This window comes from Pelophylax lessonae (assembly GCF_965119305.1).
Source record: "Pelophylax lessonae genome assembly, chromosome: 1".
Lineage (NCBI taxonomy): Eukaryota > Metazoa > Chordata > Amphibia > Anura > Ranidae > Pelophylax > Pelophylax lessonae.
In genome coordinates this window covers 409,623,967-409,646,113 of record NC_138768.1, presented here as the reverse complement: position 1 = coordinate 409,646,113, position 22,147 = coordinate 409,623,967, and the positions used below count along the sequence as shown (strand labels likewise).

At 40.9% G+C, this 22,147-nt stretch overlaps 1 protein-coding gene across 4 annotated transcripts in view; it reads right to left on the bottom strand.

Annotated features, from left to right (window-relative positions):
- The window catches only part of SLC24A2 (solute carrier family 24 member 2), a 246,390-nt gene that overhangs the window by 28,617 nt on the left and 195,626 nt on the right, over positions 1-22,147 (bottom strand). The gene's annotated exons all lie outside the window — the stretch shown is intronic.

Genomic DNA, 22,147 nt, shown 5'->3' with positions numbered 1-22,147 from the left:
CCACTAAAAAAAGAACATATGTTCAACATGGCCACTACCCGCTTAAAATTTTTCACTTTCTAGGTATCAAGTCTTAAGCCCCGTACACACGATCAGATTATCGAACGATCTGCCCTCCATTTTTTGTTGCATGCTAGTCTCATGTGGAAAGTGAAGAGGTTATTTTCATATGAAATTTTCCGTACGACAGAATTCAACTTCAAAATTGATGTCATGTGTTGGATTGTTTTGTATGTGTTCTTTCTCTCTGAGCATGCCTAGTCTTGCTCTTAAGATTTTTTGCAGACGAAAACTGTACTAATTAAGCGAAAATCGGACGTAGTGTTGACATACGATAAACATTTTATAGCCTGCACATCCAGTTTTTGTCGTCCGAAAATCTGTAAACGGCTGTCGAAAGCACTATACTAACAATCCGAAAATCGGCAGATCGCTCGTCGGACGAATTGTCCCTTCCGATTTTCGAATCGTGTGTACAGGCCTTTAGACTCTGCATAATTTTCCCCATGTAATACAGCTGCATTCCCTTGAAGAATGAGACTCCCAATTGCCAGTGCTTCAATGATTACTTAAGAAAGTCTCAACTTTGACAAGTGACACAAGTGTAAACTCTGCTTGGCATTTTTTGTGCTATTTTAACAGGTAATCTCTCTACATGCAGTATGCCAATAAGATACTCTGTAGATATGACTTGTTTAAACCAATCTAGAAACTACCTGATTATACACTGTGCAAGAGTGTATTTCCTGAAATTAGAGATCCTCCACTTTCCATGGATATTTGGGTGAGGCTGTGTATGGCGCCTAAGTGAGCAGGCCTTTAGCTGGAATCTATGGTTAGTGTCTAGTCATTTGTTTTCCGCAAATGTTGTGATTTTTTTTTCTAGCTTTTTATTTGAGGGTACTAAATTGTGATCCGTATTGCTTGGTGCACAATCTGATTTTTTAATTTTGTTATGTAAACATGCACCCTCACAGTACTTTAAAACAGTACAAACTGAAATATTCATGCTGTGAGATAAAAAAAAAAAAAATTCTCATGTTTATCTGAAGTTTTGCTGTTATATAATTATGAATTAAGCATAGAAGCCGAGTGGCTGCAATGAGGCCTGTACAAAAGTCAGGTCTGGAGGCTTAGCTGCAGAGCATGTCTACTTTGTTTTATGTCTACATGTAGCTAATACAGCACAGGCAAACTCCTTGCCATTGTACAGAGCATATAATTACTATTGCAAAAAAGCAAAGCCAAGACTAAATTGCGCATTGCATCAAGGCAGACGTATAGGAATGATGACACGAAAAGTACAATTATACATATTAATTGACTTCAGAATTTAGGGCAATCAAGGCAATTAACGGCGTTTACTGCAGTCATTCTTTGTTTTATGTAGGTCCACATGTGCTTTCACGTACCTGCTTTGTGATTAAGAAACCTGAAATAATTATACAACATTTGCAATCAGGATGAAACATAACAGAAATGAAAAAGTGTCAATCTGATAATACACATTTTACTTATTTTAAATCATGTTACAACAATGAAAACTGCTTAAAAGTTGCAGTATCTTTAATTCATAAATGCCTGCAAAACAATACTGGTTATTACACCATCACCCTTTAGAGATCTGTAGCAACATTTGTCTGTGTTTGTGAGATAGAGTAAATTGTTCTTATAGATACTATTCACATGTATTATTTGCATCCCTAAGCACACTCTGATATGCATACTTCAGCGCACCTCTTCAAGTAAAAGCAAACTTGGAATGTGTGCTTTTTTAGAATTTCTCATTTGCCACCTTTTGATAAATATATCTATAAATGATGCAATATATAACAATTATAAGCTATTGTCTTGCTCATTGTTACTCATTGTTTATAAGTCAGAAATGTTCAGTCTCGGGTTGAAACAATCCTCACAGTGATGAAAATAATAGGTTTATAGTTATAAGCTATTAGCTACTATTGGAATTACTATAAAAAAGTGAAACTTTTGTTTACATTATATTATCACGATTGGTGCTTTTCACAACTACAAAAAAAAAAAAAAAAAACATTTGCAAATACATGTGTGTTTTATTCAGCTTCCTGGTTCAAAAGAAGAAAGCTTTTCATTGCTTGCAGTTATTGGGCCACCTGTTTTCCTGGATCTATTTAAAGTGCTTCAGGCAGACAGATGTGGTCCTTATCACACACAAGGTTTTACTTTTACTTTACTTGATGAAAACCCTCCCTCTCAGCAGGACCTGTTCCTTCACACTTCTTTGTAGAATATCTGTCTAAATTATATACACAGGAGAGCTTATCTTGCTATGCTATGTTCAGATGCAATTGTAAAGAAGGTACATACAAGTTTTCAAAATTCCATGTGAATGCTCTGCAAAATTGAAGATCCTAGTAAAAAGAATTTGGGTAGCATTGTTTTCTCTCAATTATCCAACTTGGTGCTCTGAGTTTATAGGACATTAGCATTCAATGTCTACCTTAGAAACTCACATTTATTTTCTGAAAATAGCATGTGAAGGCAGGGTTAGTACATTTTACAATGTCCTTGCTGTGCCAATGCTGGCAGGGACATTGTATCTTTGACCTGGAAAAGAAAGGGGAGGATCCTTACCCTCTTGACATTGGGGCACTGTGCATCTACAGCTATTTAGTGGGTCCCTCTTCTTCTTGCGGATTCTAGCATCTCTGACAGCTCCAGCCCCAAGCCCAACCACTTGCTATAGGAAACAGGCTTCTTGTCAGCAGACCTAAGTTATATTTCCTTTTTTACCTTCTATTTGTGAGTCAAATCATTCACACTTTTTGTTCATATTAATTTAATTGTATTGCATACATTTGATGTTCTTTGATTCTCTTTTATGTAGTGTTACTGGCTATTGCCAGCCTATTGGCTGAGGCACAAATTGTCAAAAAGGGGACTACTGGCATCACACATGCATTGATTTTAGAATCTGCCTCTCATAAAGCACGCAAAGCAATTAGTCCCATTACAAAGGTACATTAAGGCATCTAAACTGCAAAGCTGCACATACAAGTACTGCTCCAAGTGTGGTTCAACACACCACATTGCAAATTAGACAAAGTACAGAAAATGGTTGGTTTTCTATTTAGAACCCTTACAGAAGCAGAACAAAAGTATTCTACTATAGAAAAAGAAGCTCTAGTATGTGTTTGGCCAACATATAAATAGAGAATATCCAACATACCTATGGGATTCTTGAAACATTCACACACACACAATACCTCCTGCGCTTAGGAAAATGGCCCCTCCAGATGGATATGCTTAGATCTTCATTACTTTTGAAAACAGGTAACCACGGTCTTGCTGCCCTCAAAGACTTGGGGAAGTCTAACACTGCAACTATACAAAACACACAGAGGGCACACCGACCTAGTGCCTTATCCCAAGACAAATAATATATTGTATAAAAATGGCTCTGGCTCTGAAGAAGAGGAATTCCTTGAAACGCGTCAGCCCACAGGGTCTCCAGTGACTGTTGTATCTATACATGTTGATGCATTGGATGGAACTTACTGAGATCTGTGATGCGCTTTTTAGAGCCGGTTCACACTTCTGCGTGTGCCGGGTTCGCATGTCATGTCGGAGCGCACTGCTCCGACATGACATGCGATCAGCTGTGCGGTGCGAGTTTAGCCATACAGTTTGTATGGCTAAATTTGCACCGCACCCGCAGCAAAGACGCACAGGAGGCATTTTTGCTGCCGCATCAGGATCGGATCGCACAGCGGTTCACACTTGTGCGATCCGATCCTGTGCGAACTGCACGATCGCACTGCGATATGCGATCAAACTGGGGGTGTCGTTAAGATTACATTGACACCCCCAGCGGATCGCATATGGCAGTGTGAACTGCCGGGGGTGCGTGTGCGATGCGGGAACAGGCTGCGAATTCGCAGCCTTCCTGCATCGCAATAGTGTGAACCGAGCCTTACTGTTGTTTTTGTAAGTATAATACTTACCGTGTTTTTATACAATAAATTATTTGTCTTTGGATAATGCACTAGGTCGGTGCGCCCTCTGTGTGTTTTGTATACCTATGGGATTGACTGGTTTACTCTGCGGGCCTACCATAATTCTTTAACTGCACTGCTTAGTGTAGCCAGATAGTCAACAAAGCTACTCAGATTTTGAAACACAATACAATACAAACTGCACTTGAAAAATGTTAGTGCTGATTGTGTGTCATGATTACCCTTACGATAGGGTCAAATTTCGAATAATTCAGCAGGTATTGACCAAAATATGAACTGTGTGTGGATAACAGGACTGTTAAAAATCAGCAAGAAAAATTAAGACATATACTTATTGGAAACTTTTGTTTCAGCCTGGATCTCTAGTTATAGTTAAAGTCAATCTCCGAACAGAGTAAAAATCCACCCTTGTAGAGAGGCTGCACCTGCACTGCAAGGGTTAAATTCTCATTTAGGTCTTGGAACTTGGAAAAGCAGTTTATTTACCTTATTCCCTGCTTCCACAGCAGTCACCCTTATTCTCTACTCCCCTACACTCCGGTGGTGAACTGTCCCTCTGCTTCCTCATGTCCAGTGCAGGGCAATGAACATCTGCATTGTACTTGATGATGTCAGAGGCCATGTTACTGCTGTAACTCTGGTGAGAAGAGCCTGCAGGGAGCAGTCAAGCAGTGTAAAGGGAGTCTGTGGGAGCAGGGCATTTAATCTTTTTAGGATGGGGGCAGCCCCACTGCATGGGAAGGTTTTTGTTTTTCCCTTAGGTTCTGTTATAAGAAACCTGGCTTATTAAAAAAGGGACAATTTAAATGCTTGAAACTGCTTAGAGTGACATGTTCTTGGGGACCTTACATCTATGAACTGTCTGATGGACACAGATGGAATCAGGGCCGGTGCTAGACTATTTTACACCCTAGGCAAGACCAGCTACTTGCGCCCCCCCAAAAAAAGGGAAGGGGTTAAAAACTCCTCTATGTCATACCCAGTAACCCTGATCTGATGGTTCCTCCATGTTATGCTGTCATACCCAGTGACCCCCATATTCCTCCATGTCACACCCGGGGACCCTAATGTCCCTCCATGTCACACCCAGGGACTTTGATGTTTTTCCATGTCACACCCTGGGACCCCAATATTCCTCCATGTCATGCTGTCATACCCACTGACCCTGATGTTCCTCCACGTCACACTCAGGGACTCCCGTGTTCCTCAATGTCATGCTGTCATACCCAGTAACCCCAATGCTTCTCTATGTCAGACCCTGATGTTTTTCCATGTCACACTTGGGGACCCTGATGTACCTCCATGTCACACCTGGGGACCCTGATGTTACTCTGTGTCACACTTGGGGACCCCAATTCCCCATGGCACACCCAGGGACCCCAATTCCTCATGGCACACCTGGTGACCCCGAACCCCTGTTACACCCGGTGACCCCTAACCCCTGTCACACCTGGTGACTCAGATTCCCCATGGCACACCTGGTGACCCCGATTCCCTTTCATACCAGGGATGCTCCATGTAACACCCAGGGGCCCCGATCCCCTGTTCTGGGGACACTCACTGGATGGTATGAAGAGAGTGGCCGCACTCTGCCCTCCCTCACTGTGATCCTGCTGATTCCTTCTCCCAGGACACTCCTCTCCTGGACCAAAGTGCTCACCAAAGCTCCAACCGGCTCCTGGTGGAGGGAAAAGCAGCAGTCAGAGAGCTCGGCATGCCCTTCATCCTCAGACCATTCCAGTGCCTCGTCGCTTCTGCCCCAGTAAAGGTTCCACTCTACAGTGCCGAGCTCTGGCTCAGGTTCAGCTTTCCTCTGCTCCCTGCTTAATAACGACCCAGGGAAATGAACGGCTGCCTACCAACTCAGTGCAGAGAGTCTCTTCCTGCCTGGGGTTAAGGCCGCTCAGCTTCAGCAAAAGAGGATCATCATGCATGCAGCACTCTAGTGGGCTCCCTTCCTGCCTCTTGGGGCCCCTCCAACAGTGGTGGAAAGCCAGTACCTGGTAGTTCCGTCACTGCCCAAGACACCTGGCATCTTCCTCTGTCCCTTCTTCCTCCTCCACACCACCCCTCCCCTCAGCTCACAATAATCATTCATGATGGAGAGAGAGTGCCGACTTGTGGCTGCGCCCCTAAGTGGCAATGCGCCCTAGGCGGCTGCCTAGTTTGCCCAGTGGAAGCACCGGCCCTGGATGGAATGACAGTCATCTTTAGCCTGTGAGGCAGATCTTTTCAAAAGTTTTATTTGATGAAGGACATTTTCCTATCCCTACCAATACAAACCAAACCAAAAACACAATGAGACATGTAAATACCTTTTGTTGTAAGAAGGCTTTACTGTGCTATACATTAATTCGGTTGGAGGGCTTTTAGATTCCTTTAGTCCTCTCCCACTATAGCCTATATAGTTATAGTGTCTCTTGGTGTTCTTCAAGAAAATTCTGGAATAAACTGGCCTTAATGCATATATGTGACTTAGAAAAGAACATCAAAAAGACTGAGGTATAGAAGCTGCTGCTTACTTTTTTTTTTATTGCAACATCTAGGGCTTTAATCCTCCTGATCCTTCTTTTACTACCTGGTAAGTGAATACCCTGGAACAAGCACCATGGCTAGTACAAAAGAAAACAGGATAATACACATTTATGTAGAAAGATATATTTAAGGTTTGAGGGAAGACCAGAGTGACACAAAAGAAAGCCACCCAAGTTCTTTGCAGATACAGCTCAAACCCAGAATCGCTGTGTAGTATTATAACTTTGCTTACCACTGGATCAGTGTAAGTGAATTTACACAATCATGTTTGCTTTAAACACTCAATCACAGGATTTAAAAAAAAAATAGGAATTCCCTCTGAACATAATTGGATAGTTGTATTGAGTTCACTAAGCTAATAAATGCCTTCTGTAAGTTAACCAAATTTTGAAATGTTGCCATTTTGCGGACAAGCCAAACTCTTTCATTAAACATATTTTACCCATTAGGTAATATTTTTATCATCTATAAAGTGAATTACAACAATATATGGGAACAATATGCAACAAATGAAAAAAAGGCATCTGAATAAAGGTGAAATCTAGACCCAATAGAGAACACTCAGTGGTATTGGAGTACAAAATGTTAAAGCAAGGGGTCTATTTATCCGTGTTTTCACCAAAGATTGTCACAACTTTTACACATTTGTAGATAAACAATGTGTGAATCCTGGGAGAAAGTTGTGTGAATCTTGGGTGAAAACACGGATAGATAGATCCCTAAGAGTATATACGCTTGTTTACTCAAGCTGAAATATAAAATGTTCCAAAATGTATTCAACCACATTAAAAATAAGCAGCACACTAAGTACCACAATGGATAACTGCACATACAGTATATATACAGTTGCTTTCCTAATGTGTATGCATGCCCTGATGTAAATTGTTATTTTATCACATCACATTTTTAATAACAAAAGAAGAGCAGAGGTAAAATATGTGAGTAAGCGCAGTGGGGTATGTAAGGCAATTTTAAGGAACTCAGTTGACATGTATCTTTATAACCTGACTAAATTTACCTAGGTGCTCTACTATGAACAGCAAACCTGTCCTAAGTTCTCATAAAGATGAAAAAGCACTTAAAGTGATTGTAAACGGTCACTTTGTAAAACATAGGTATGAATGGGGGGGGGGGGATGACCAGCGCTATGGAGTGATGGAGACAAATGTGTATAGGTATAGAAGCTTCCACCAACCAGCCCCTAAAAAATTAGGAGCCAACAATGTATGAGAAAAAGGGGGAGAAGTTGGAAACGGTGCTACCTGGTATTATAGATGTGCCAAGATGCTACAAAGTGATCTTATCATAAACCACATAACATATAGATGGTGAGACAATATATAATATAATAAAATGCTTAGTGCAGAAACGCAGAGACAAAAACGCAGAGACAAAAAATGGGCTAAATGTAATACGCCCTGGATATACTTGAAGTGCTGTGAGAAAATAAATAAATAAAGCTGATATCACTAAGTGCAAAATATATTTTATTGGGAAGTGTAAAAGGATGTATCAGAACAAAGATGTGCACCAGAATCTTAAGTGGTAAAACGACGTTTCGTCGTTGGACTTCTACTGGAGCGGTCCAACGACGAAACGTACGTAGGGCGGTACTCTACGTCAACACATCACTTCCGGTCTGCAGTCTGCCAGTCCCTTGGAATGCGGAAGGCGCTGCAATATACTGCTGAATCAATCAGACTGAACCGTGAGTGTTTACTACTTTACTACTTGTTTGATTGTACTTACTACACCATGGGGATCTTCTCTCTGTGTTTGAGCACCTAGATGGGACTTGTCGATCCGCAAGGATTCCAGGAACCCCGGCTCATTAATCACAGTTTGGACCCATCCCCCCCTGTGTGGAACTACATCCACTCTCGTATCATTTATTGCCATTTTAGTGGAAACCAAGGGTGAGTGCTACATCTAGTGGACACTTTAGGAACAGGCACCTATGTTCCTTGATACTCACCCCCCACTACATTGCACCTTATCACGGACATTAGTCCAGCACAATTATTTTTCGTATAGGTGGCCTCTCTCTCTCCCTCCTTTTTTCTTCACCATATCATTTATTGGCATCTTATTTCATTTTTACCACTTAAGATTCTGGTGCACATCTTTGTTCTGATACATCATTTTACACTTCCCAATAAAATATATTTTGCACTTAGTGATATCAGCTTTATTTATTTATTTTCTCACAGCACTTCAAGTATATCCAGGGCGTATTACATTTAGCCCATTTTTTGTCTCTGTTTTTTTGTCTCTGCGTTTCTGCACTAAGCACTTTATTATATTATATATTGTCTCACCATCTATATGTTATATGGTTTATGATAAGATCACTTGGCACATCTATAATACCAGGTAGCGCCGTTTCCAACCTCTCCCCCTTTTTTCTCATACTTCGTAAAACAACCCATTCATTTTAAAATAGAAATGAAAGGCAAAACGTTGGTATATAGATATAAAAAAATGACAAATACCTTTTTTTTATAAGTGATCACGTTTCCTCTGTTCTCAGGTGCATAAGAGCTGGGGGAGGAGAAGCAGCAGCACACTGAGCTTCACAGTGAATGCCTGTGCAGCAGGGGAGTGTCAGGACAAGTCTGATCATTGGAGGAGAGTATACTGAGCTCCCAGCATAGCTAGAGAACTGACCACAGTGTGCTCTCATGCTTAGTGTAGTCAGTTTTTAATAGGAAAACAAAGGGACTGGCAGGAACACCAGGCATTTCACATAAAGGAAGCAATACAAAGAACAGAATACTTTCTTATACAATGACATGGTACAGCAGACACATATCAGGGATGTGTTGGGGTAACAAACGCTTTAAGACATATTATGAGATGCATTCATTTTGACTGATAGGCCTTTTGTTAACATACCTTATGTGCACTTTAAGGTACCCTAGCTGACACAGTCTGGTTGATGAATCAGGACCAATGTGTCTTTCTGCTGCACAGCTCCATCATCTTACCAAAAAAAAAAAGAAAAAAAGAAAAGGGAGCCATTTCCCTTGGTTTATAGGTACGGGGAGAGGCACCAAAATCCAAAACTGCTTCCCCTAAAAATAATAGTTCCCTGGCTGTGATGCTAATTCAAGGTTTTCAATTAGAAAGCCAGAGTGAAGTCAGCAATCGGGATCATGCTTGTCCAGGTCAAAGAAGAAAGGAGAAATCAGCAATGGCAGAGTTTTTTCAAACACGGGTTTCCTTCAATTTTATGTATCACAAGATGGCAAAGCATGCTGTATTGTTCTGCAAACAAAATGCAGTTTATCAGGATGCCCCTGGGAACTAAGCTTTTATTCTAGAGCTAGTAGAAATTAGATCAATTATACTGATAAATATATCCGTCATACTAATGATTGCAAGAGGAAAATGCTGCATTGTACTGAGCAATTATTGAGGGAACTCTGCATTCTTTTCTATAATCCCTGTTTTAAACATAGACCAGGTAATCCCCCTACTATGGGTCACTTAACTCTGAATGACCCCAGGTCTAAAGCAGCCAATCTTCCACTGCTGAGAGTCTGAGACATACAGTATAAAGGCAATGAGAGACCCAGTCTACCAGTATCCACTCAATGCTGAAAAATTATTTTTGAAGGTTTGCACCCACCCTAGAGGCACTTTCAAAAATAAGTCAAGTACCAAAAGGTCAAAAATAGACGGGGTGCCTTATGGCAGTATATATTAACACATTGCAGCAGCCTGGAGAAAATGTGAATGGGCACAAATGCATTGATTAAACTCAAGAATTATTAAAATGGAAGGATGTTTCGTGCCTATATATAGTGGGGTCACTATATTCAGCATGCTAAACACTGCACAAATGTATTATGGATTTAAATTGTATAGGAAAAGGTTTGTTAAAGTTGGTATGCATTAAATTACATGAATGTACTGTTATTGAAATAAGAAAAATTCAAATCAACATATATATGAGCTCTAAGGAGTTGAGGCAGGTCCTCACTAAAAAGCAAATATTATATCACTATATTTACTGTATTACCCATTATTGTCAAAGATATTGTGAGTTGCTTGATGATTTCCTATTTTCTTTCTTAATAAATCAACATAAAATATGTGAAACAAAAATAAACAACGATTATAATGTACAATGTTCTTAAAAATGCAAAACATACTATATGTATAGCTCTGGTACTTTCTGTGACCATAAACCTGCAGTGATTTGCTTAGCTGAGTATGCAGACAGAACAATCCAGCTGATTATGAGCAAGACTGATTGCTTCATCATGACTCATGACAATGGGAGCAAAGAGGCAATCAAAAGACTACTCAGGGACAATAATTACACAATACAATCATTCAGGGAAAAAAGACACTATGAGCACTATCATCTTGGGCAAATACCCAATTTCTGCTGCAAGCTATATCTTAAAGGGGTTCAGTCTTGGAAAAAAAAAAAACAACTCTGAGGTTTCCGAGAGAAAAATCTTTTTTCTAATCTATGTACAGCATACCAGTTCCAAGGCAGTTGAGAATCTTCACTAAATTAGGTAAAGTTTTACTACAATTATTCAATTATGCATATTCAATATCTGCATATGATTGGGTAATCAGAGTGAACACAGGAACAATTTATTGAGTGAAGATTCTCAACCCCTTGTAAAGTAAACCAGCCTCAGTGACTAGAGGTAGGTGAAATTAAATTATTTCCCTGAAGTGTTGCTGAAAATAGGTAATTTCAGCAAAATTGTTGCCATTTTTGTGAACTGCATTGGAATGGAGTTAGGGTGTTTGTTAAGTGAAATTGAAGTGTTCTGATTTTACTCTATTTCTATTGATCAGTGGAAAACAAAAAATTGAATTAACTGTAATAAATTGACAATAAAACATTTAAGCTTACAAGAATTTGACTACTTTTCGAAGCATAGGTAATGGCTATAATATGGCCTCAGTCTGGACACAAGAAGAAAACCTCATGATGGAATGTTACAAGGTCCACCGTATAGCATAGCATCTGCCATTAAACTATAAATATTATATATATATATATATATTTTACAGGACGCCAAGGTTGGGTCCTGGACAGTTGCTATATATCTCCTGTATTTGGGTTGTGGTCTCCGTAAGGGAAGTTGGGAAATGTTCAGGGGGTCACCCAAGACGGGTGAGAAATTCCTGGGAATAGCTCAAATCAGGAGGACTGACTCGCAGTTCTCTCTGTATTGAATAGAGAGATATTTGGGACCCGGAATTTGGGGGGCTCTGTACTGATATTCGGGTGGGAAAGAGCCCCCACCCCTGACTATAAGGGATTCCAGTGCACACAGGGTTGAGACCCATGAGAAGCAGACCTTAAGAGACTGGAAGCAGCAATAGATGAGGAGGAGGAGTTGGTGGTTGCACCTGTCTGGGAGAGCTGTAAGTCTGCTGGAGTCTGCCAAAAGCTGCTGAGAGGTCTATTAAGGACTGTTACAAACCTTGGGGTGAAGACCCATCTACAAAACTGTATGTGCCTTTTTCCTTACTTTGTTCCTTTGTGCTGAAGATAAGCGGACTTTATTTTGTGTTTGATTTGTGTGCTGCTGGAAGCCTTGTTTGAGTTTTGCTGAAATAAAGCCTTTTTGTTTATATTTTAAACGGTTGTGCACTCAATCCGGTGGAGCTAGAACCCCCAAACTTTACAATATATATATATATATATATATATATATATATATATATATATATATATATATATATATATATATATTGTGGGCATGCCCAGAAGCTGTTAAGCAGGGAATGCGGCTTCGCACCGGAAGTGACGAGCGGGGCCGGTGCCGTCGCATTGATTCCTGGGAGCGATGACGTTCAGCTCCCAGGAATCATTGCAAACCGGAAGTGACGGTGCGGGCCGCGGCCACAGAGGGAGGAAGTGGAAAATAGGTGAGTATTTCTTTCTACAATTACAAGGTAAGTAAAAAAAAAATAATCCTAACTATCCAATTCCTTTTCAGGTGAAGAAGAGCAAAGCGCATTCTGGGAGAAGAAGACACGGAAGAGGACGCAGAAGAGGATCGCGCTGGCTTCAGCTGCCCACAACAGAGATGGCAACGCTGTAGAAGAAATTTTATAAGTGAGTATTTCTTCTTGCAGGTAAGTGCGAACCGGGACAGATCAGAGGCTAGCCATTGTGGAATGTACTAGCCCTGACTGTCCCGGGGGTATGTTCATTGAAAAAATGTTTTTGTGCCCGGAATTCCGCTTTAAGTGGTTAAATGTTCAATGAATTACCCTGCAATAGCTAATTAGTTAGTCATCAACTGAGGCACTTTATAACCCATTTAGCAGGTAGTTTTAATACAACACATGCATATGTATAGAAAATATTCTAGCCTATATAATCAATGAGCCTATATAAATTAACCCTGAAATGCAAACAACCTAATCCAATAAATCAATTAGTGATTAAAAATTGCCTGATCAGTCCAATCAATAATCATTTAATTTAAAAATTGACTTAACTGATCAGGTAATAGACCAAGCAAATTAGAAGATCAACCTATTATTTAATTGATTCTAAAGCTAATGTTCCTATCCTAACAAATTAATCTGGACAATGAAACAATTAACTAATTAAACATAAACTTTTAGATCTAGCATTTTGTTAATGTCTAAACCCAAAAACAAAAATGTAACACACTCCAATGCATCATTATTCAGATTTAGTGGCTGCATTTGCTTTTTTTTTTTTGTCAGAACTGATGATACTGCCAGTAACAAATCTCCTGTCCTAGGGTGACATGTGCACTTACTACTATAGTGATGGAGACAAGACTACAAAAAACCTCCCTCCCACCTCTTCTCCATAACATGGGGAGGGGACAGGTGTTCTGTAGTCCACAGACACAGCTAAGAACAATATAAACAATAACATTAAGCAATGGCAGAATCAATAGGCTTTTTTTCACTTATAAAACAGACATAGCAACATGCTCTTAATTGTATGTTTTAGAGACCAAAGGGGAGCAAATTGTGAGGGTTCACATACACCTTATGAACTGATACTTTTTATTAGCATATTGCTGTATTTTTGCCTGTAGACAGTGATCTCCTTCTTCCAAAAATAGTTAGGGCCACACCGATAAAATAACCCAGGTTTCTAGGCTTACAGCAATAAATCACACTGTGGGCACCCTCTTTTTTCAAAAGTATAAAAACAGGTTTAGGCACCTGTCAAGTTAATAATTAACATACCCAAGCAAAAAAACAAATAATAACAAGCAACTAATCTCCTTCTCTATGACAGCTGAAAAGGCTGGCAAGGCAGAGAAGCACATCTCAGTATTGGAGTTTCTTAAAGATCTATGCAGTTGACAGGTGATTCCCCCCAATTTCCATCCAAAACTGAAAAAAAACTTTTCTTAGAGGAAGACCCATTATTGAGTACACATGTTTTTTTCACAATATTAGTTTAACATAGCCACAGTATCCCAATAATTCTCACTGCACCCAGTTGTGTTCCATTATTACCAGAATCACTTGGCTGAATTTGCCTCAACCCATTAATGCTCCTCTAATTTGCCATCCTTACCCCTACCATTGTGCTATCTAATTTCCAGTAAACTCATATTCACTTTAGGTTCTAACACGGTTACCTGACTGGTAATCAAACATATACACTATAAACAAATCTAGAATTGTCTGTCGATTAGAAAAGGCATGTAATTCCTTTCATTCTGACATATACTTCCTAGAATTCAAGATCAACTAACTGTATACATACAGAGTTAGTGCACACTAATCAAACTTTCAACTTTAACATAGGACTGAGAGTTTAGTGCCCCAATGTTTTTTTTTTTGAACTGTCGGAAATTTTACTAGTGGGAGATCTATCTTCAGCTACCTAATCTGCTCACCTTCCATGGCCATTATTTGTGGGTCTCACACTCTTTCTACTAGATTTTAAGTGAGGAGCAAGACCCTTATTTCTGTAGCAGAAAGGAAAAAAGGTGTTAATAGCCGGAAATTGAATTATTGGAGTTAGATCTCATAAGTGGAGCTTCCAAGGTCAAAGAAACCTTCTCAAAAGAGAAATACATTTTATTGGCATGAACCAATTGGTGACAAATTTGTAGACAGACATTTTTTCTATAAATCTATAATAGATTAAAATAGTTGAATTATAAAACAGATCCACATTATATACCAGAAGGATAAGTATGCATTCAGAATCAAATTATCAAAATTAACAATTAACAAATAATCAAATTATTAGTTTTGTGTTTGTTCTTTTGTATCATCACATTTATGAACTTGTACACTTTGAACTGGATAGACCCATACCTTTTTTTCAACCTCTATAACCATGCAACCATGTTCTAAAAATGTCTGTGCCCTTCCTTAGTCATGTATAAAAAGTACAATTTTGTGTTGTAGTATTTTGTATGTTCCTGCCCTATGTTTTATTAGTCTTTATTTGAGGTTTGCATTATAGTTTGATTGCTGACTGTCTTTACCAATATTAGGAATTTAATTATTGTGATCTTTTATTGTAAAATGGATGGTCTACAGCACTCTGTATTACTGTAACTTGCTAGAGCTATCAGCAATCTGTATATGCTTAATTTTACAAACAAAAAAACCCCCAAAAAAAACAATTGAAACAAAAAAAAGGTATAGTGTCTGTAACTTTTAAATTCATACAAATACAGCTGCAGTATTCAGATTTATTATTATTATTTTTTTTTTTATAAAACTTCTGAACTCTGATCTAGATTTGAAAAAAAACTTTTCTATTCACAGTAAACTACAAAGCAGATTATACTCTGTTTATAGAAAAAGTAAATATAATGTGAAATACACGTATATTGTGCATTGTGCCAGCAAACATGACTCTAGTGTAACCTACCATAGCTCAAAGCCTTTATTCCCATGCAACAAAATGACCAAACCGGCACAATCTGAATGTTTAAGAACCCCAATGAACTTCAGATTACTTAGGAGAAAAAGTAAACTCTTAACACATCCTTAGAACACACTTATGCATCCCACTCGTCCTTTGTCAATTAATGCAGTGGACAGTATTGGGCTTTTCAAGGGACAAAAGATTAACATTTTTTTGAAAGTACATACAATTCAAGAGTATGAATTAAAAGTTCAAATGGCAATCCAGATAAGGATTTTATGTATATACTCCGTAAACAGGTGCTATCTTTATACAGTAAGTAATCAATGTGTTAAAATAAAATGCTTAATATCTACACACTGTGAGCAAGTTAAAGATGTAATGAAATGTATTAACACTTCTCCCCAAAGCATCACAGGCTGCCATGTTTCAATTTCCTTTTCTCTGCTCCCAATGTGTTTAATTTATATAAAGGTTACATCAAAGGGTAAAACTATATGTGGAATCTTGACAAGGCTGTGTACTGTAACCCTTATATCTGCACAAATGTCTTTCAATACAGAATAAAACCCCTCTGGAGCCTAGACTCAACTAAGTCATTCCATATAGGGATACTACTGTTTTGTGCTTGCAATAGTAACAAGATATAACAGGATTATTTGATTGACTACTGATTTAGTATCTTGTTTGTCTGTTGTTATTATGCTATTCATTTATAGGTTTGAATAGTAAAATAATATGGATTATTAATAAAAATATTTACATCTGGTTAAGGCCCCTTTGACACTTTTGACACTTTTGCAACCTAAAAGTTTGCCACGATTTTTCCTGCAATTTTGTTGCAACTTTGACACAATTTTGCCGCGACTTTGACTGGACATGAAGCTATGCCTATGTGATCTTGAGGTCTATAGACTTCAAGTCACCTTGGACCAAAGTAGTGCAGGGACTACTTTAAAGTTGCTGTGACTTGAAGTTGAACAGATATGAACGGTACTTATTGGAAATAATTTGGTATGACTTGTCATTCGACTTTGCAGTCACAAGTCGCAGGACAAGTCGCACAAGTGTGAAAGGGGCCTAAAGCAAAGACACAGTTTTAAAGTTACTGAGCAGTAAGAGCTTGTTGGTAAAGAAAGGTAAAAAATGATGTTTAAAATTGAGAAACCTAGTAAACAGTCATAATTTATTTTTTTGTTGTAATGCATTAAGATATGTTACAACCTGCTTTTTGCCTTGTTAGATAAGGACATAGATACACACTCAGCTATGCAACTGAAAATCACTTTTGATCCATCGCTATCACTGTATTGATCGCTGTCTGCGAGACCTACAACTTCTGCATGTGTAGCCATGCCTTAAGCATAAAAGTTTACCATATAAAATTCATATTTTAAAATCTGCTTCACAGTTACTGGCAAATTTGGTAAGGCAAAGATGAAATAGAAAGATAGTTAGTGGCTGCAAAACCACTTGTTTTTTTGCAATATAAAATGTGCCTTCCAGAAGATGAACTTATCTGTCTGGAGGAACATTTACTCCATTACATGATTGCGTCAAGCATTTTGGCAAGCAGATGTCTGATGTCTTTATGATATTTCTTTGCACTTTTTAAAATTAAGCTTAACTACAATTCTGTGAGCATTGTGATATATTTATGTAGCACTGTCCCCGTAGGACTTGCTGTATGATGACTTGTTGGACCTCCTCTGATTACCTGCACACAGTCACTTAGGGAACAGTTCACAAATCCCTCCTTACTCCCGCTGGCTCTTCACACAATAAACAGTCTAGGGATATAGCTTTTTAGTGTTCATTTTGGAACTTGGATGGGAGAAGGGAATAGTGCGATACACCAACTGTAACTATTCACAATAGAAGACAACTCTCACTTGGCCTCACCAGGTTGCTTGTAAAAGCAGCTGCACTGCCTAATCCATACTGCCACATGTATGGAAAGGGTTAAGTCCCCTTGCTCTTTTCTCTCCAGCAATAGACTTGGTGACTCTACATTATCTTTGGGACACTCACTAGCATCCCCTTTACTGACACCCGTCTACTGACCCTTCTAGCTGCAGGGGTGCCCCCCCCTCAGGCCAGGCCCCTTGACACAGATCTGTACTCACTGTACTGCAGAATCAGATTCACCAGTGCCTCCCCTTTCAGTCAGTTCCACTGGACCTCTGGTTTCAGTTCCTCACTAGCACTTTCCAGGCCCTCAGGTCGACTATCTGAGGCCGCATGGCACCTCCACAGAGGAGGAGGTAGCCGCCCCCTCCCTCTGGGACTTCGCTATCCAGCCGAAAGACCTGAGCACGTGTGTTCGTGGCTTTTATACAGTATCCCAGCATGCACTGAGACACTTTTCCTCTGCCAAATCACTAGGGCTGTACCAAACGAGTGTGCACTCATTTGTCAGGTTTTCCTCCCACTGTCCAATATGCCTCCCTATTGGACCAGTGTGAAACTTTTGAGTGTAGCACCCTCCGAGATGGTGCTAGGATTGGTATATAATAGTTTTTGGTTTCTATGCTTAACAGAGAGACAGCAACTTAAACTTAATTTTGGTCTGCTTAACAGAGAGCGATGATCAGCTAGTGTAGTGAGCTCTGGTGCTGCTGTATACTAGCAACTAAGGAACATGCTGGATAATACGCAGAATTCATGCAGATGGGAGCATGAATATTCATAGAGCCCTGACCAGTAACAAGGGTAGGTGCCCCTAGGCATGCTGGGTGCCTGTATTTATGTTCTAGAAATACATGGGCTATTAATCTATCCTAGCAGAGGAATGCACCAGGCTGGGGAAGAGGTGATGCCTCCCCCAGCACTTCCTGCCATGTGGCCTCAGGTGGCGACCTGAGGGCCTAGATTGAGCAAGAGTGTACTGCTTAGCCTCAGGTAGGAGTCCTGAGGGACTGAATTTTGAGAGAGTGACCCTGGTTCTACGAAGAGCTGTCTGAAGGGGCTGTCTATTCATAATCTGGTCTGATATCACTGGTATTAAGTGTATAAAGTGTCGCTTGGAAGTTGGAAGGAGGCTGGATATTTTGTAAGTACAGACAACCTAAAATATCTATAAACTTTTGCTTTTAACTCCTTCTGGTGTGGTATATAGTCAGTTGAGGGTCTGAACAAGAGAACACTGGCTAGTGTTCTGAAGAGCTTTGTCCAAGATTGCCCACTACTGTAGGGACACTGCTCAGTCCTGTGAATAGTTTGCTACCGCTTAAGAGAAGTCTTGATCTGCTTTCCAGAAAGAACTTCACTGCAATTCTACAAGGAAGCTAGAGTACTCAGTGTGAATAGTTTTATTTCTTGCAGTACCCCACTAAATCCCCTCCCCACCCAAAATATAAAAAAAACAAAACAAAAAAACAACAAAAACAAAACCAATCCCTAGACTGAATATTAAAGACAACGAGCGGACATGTGTGTGCACCTGGCTGTGTGAACCTACCTTGTGCCTAGCTGCGGAGCAAAAGTGGGGAAGACCAGAGGCTCCTGCAGGGGTAGCGCTACAGCTGCATAAGCAGAAGATGAAACCAGTGGCGTAGCGTGGGTTGTCAGCGCCCGGGGCAATGCAAGTAATTTGCGCCCCCTACACAAACCTACTAGACCACTACACAGGCCACTACACTGAACACTACACTGACCTACCTGACACCTTCACTGAACCCCCTACACTGACACCTTCACTGACCCCCCCCTACACTGACCACTACACTCACCCCCCCTACACTGACTCCTTCACTGACCCTCCCTACACTGACCCCCCATACACTAACACCTACACTGACCCCCCATACACTGACACCTACACTGACCCCCCTACACTGACACCTACACTGACCCCCCCATACACTAACACCTATACTGACCCCCCTCTACATTGACCCCCTCATACACTGACACCCCCCTACACTGACACATACACTGACCCCCCTACACTTATCCCCCTATACTGACACCGACACTGACCCCCCCATACGCTGAGCCCCCCATACATTGACCCCTTTACACTGACCCCCCTACACTGACACCGACACTGACCCCCCCACACTGACCCCCCCCCCACATTCTCACACTGACCTCCCCTACACTGACCCCCCCCATACACTGACACCTACACTGAGACCTATACTGACCCCCCCATACACTGACACCCCCCATACACTGACACCTACACTGACATCCCCCCTACACTGACACCTACACTGACACCCCTCCTACACTGACCCCCCTACACTGACACCCCCCCCATACACTGACACCTACACTGAGACCTATACTGACCCCCCCATACACTGACACCCCCCTATACTGACACCTATACTGACACCCCCTACACTGACCCCACCTCACCCCCTCCCATGTCCACTTTACTGGGCCCCCCGAGGGCAGGCAGCACATCACTTACCTTGTTTTGTGTCCAAACACTGGCGACTCGAGAAGGCGATCCGGAGTGGAGGGAACAGCGTGTCAGCGGCCGGCCCGGATAGCAGGGGGAGACTCCGGAAGCAGTGCTGCACACGCACAAGACTGTCATCTTCACCCACGAGTCCGACCAGCCCCACCCCACCCCGCCCCCTGGCCGCACGTAATACCTTCAGCGGTCCGCCACTCTTCCTGCACCAAGCAGCAGTCACGGAGCCAAGAAGAGAAGTGTGGGCGGGCGGGCCGCTGGACGGGACATCATCAAAATAAAGGGACACTATGATCCCGCCTAAATGTTGCGCCCGGTGCGAGTGGCCCCCTCAGCACCCCCCACGCTACGCCACTGGATGAAACATCTACCTGGTAAAACTTTGAAAAAGCATGAACAGAAGACCAGGTGGTGGCCTTACACAACTGGGCTTGGTACCAAAATAAACATGAAACTCCCGCTGATCTGGTGGAATAGGCACATAAAAGAGCAGAAGGAGATTTCTCTTTGAGAATGTAAACTTTTGCATAAAGATTTTGTATCCATTTTGCAATACTGAACAGGACAAAGAAGGAATCCATTCATCTGAGTGGAGAAGTAGCTAAGAGGTATACTCTAATGGCTCTGGCTACATCCAATGTAGAGAGATTTATTTTTGGATGCTTAGGAGCAGGGCATAAGGATGGGAGGACAATGTCCCAGTTAAGTTTGAATGTTGAGGTCACTTTCGGGAGAAAGGATGGCCCTGGGCAAAGCACAATTTTGTAACTGTGAATTATGAGGAAAGGCTCTCTACAGGTAAGGGCTGCAAGTTCAATACCATGTTTATCTGATGTGATAGTGACCAAAAAGGCTATTTTGCATGAGAAATCCTTTAGTAGTCTATCCCTGGTAGGTTCAATGTGCGGTTTCTGCAGGGCAGCGAGAAACAAGTTGAGATCCCAAGGAAATACAGGGCTTAATACAAAATACTCCTTGAATTCCATTTTTTACTAGACAGATTGAAGCTCGAGGCCTCTGAAAAAAGACTAGATAAGGTCCAGACCTGACTTTTAAGAGTATGTAAGGCCAATTTCTGGTCAAACCTGATTGTAGGAAGGCCAGAATTCAAGGTACAAAGTAACCTCTTGGACTGAAGAGCCTGTGTTTCCCAACAGGCAAAATAGGATTTCCAGGAGTTCTAATATCTCTTCCTGGAAGAGATTGTTCTTGCTTTTAGCAATGTAGAAATCACAGACTCAGAGATCCCTTTAATTTTTATTACCTGGGTCTCAACATTCATGCCATTTAAGGTAGAGACTTAGAAGCATAATGACGGCTTTGAAGAGGCCAGGGGTCATCTGTTCTGCTAGAAATCTTAGTATGTCTATGTACCAGGTTCTTCTGGGCAAATTAGGTGTAATTAGATTTACTGTTTTCCTATCTTGCTCTTTTTTTTTTGAGCAGACAAGGTAGGATTCACAATAGAGGTAGTTTGATGTTGAATATGGGGACTAGGATGTCCACATCCAGAATTCCCAATTTTGGGCATATTAGATTAAAGACATCTTGGTGTAAGTTGCATTCGCTTGATCCAGGCATTGGCAGATGAGATAATCAATTTTCCAGTTATCCATTCCTGAGAAGTGGACTTAAGAAATTTCAGGACAGTCAGTTTCTGTCTAAGAGATGATCTGGTTTGCTTTCTTCAAGGTAGCTAGACTTCTGGTGCCCCCTTGATGGTTGATGTAGGTCACCACTGTGGCATTGTCTGACTGCACCCTGATTGGGTGTCCCTTCACAAGGGGGGTCCAGTGCTACAGGGCCAACATGACTGCTTTGGACTCAAAGATGTTGATGGGTTTCCCTCAGTGATCATGTTCCTTGGACTGTTAAGGATTGGAACACTCCTACCCAGCCTGGGAGCTCTGCATCTGTTGTGATAACTTTCCAGTTATAGGGAATATGGACTTCCCCACTGTTAGGGCTGGGGTGCCGATCCACCAAGATAGGGAATTCCTTAGTTGGTTGGATGGGAGTATGGGTAATTAGAGAGAAGGACACTACTCTTTCCAGGTTGACAAAATGTTTTTGTGGAGATTACTTGAATGGATTTGGAGGAATGGTACTGCTTCGAAGGAGGCGATCTTTATGCCCAGAAGACTCATAGTGAATCTAAATGTGGGATGTCTCTTGGATCTCAATTCTCAAGCACGTGCGATTAGAGAAATAATTTTCTTATCTGGGAGAAAGACCTTTGCTTGGGATGTGTCCAGGACCAGACCCAATATTCTAGGTAAAGGGAAGGGTGTAGAACAGATTTGTTGGAACTGATCACTTAGC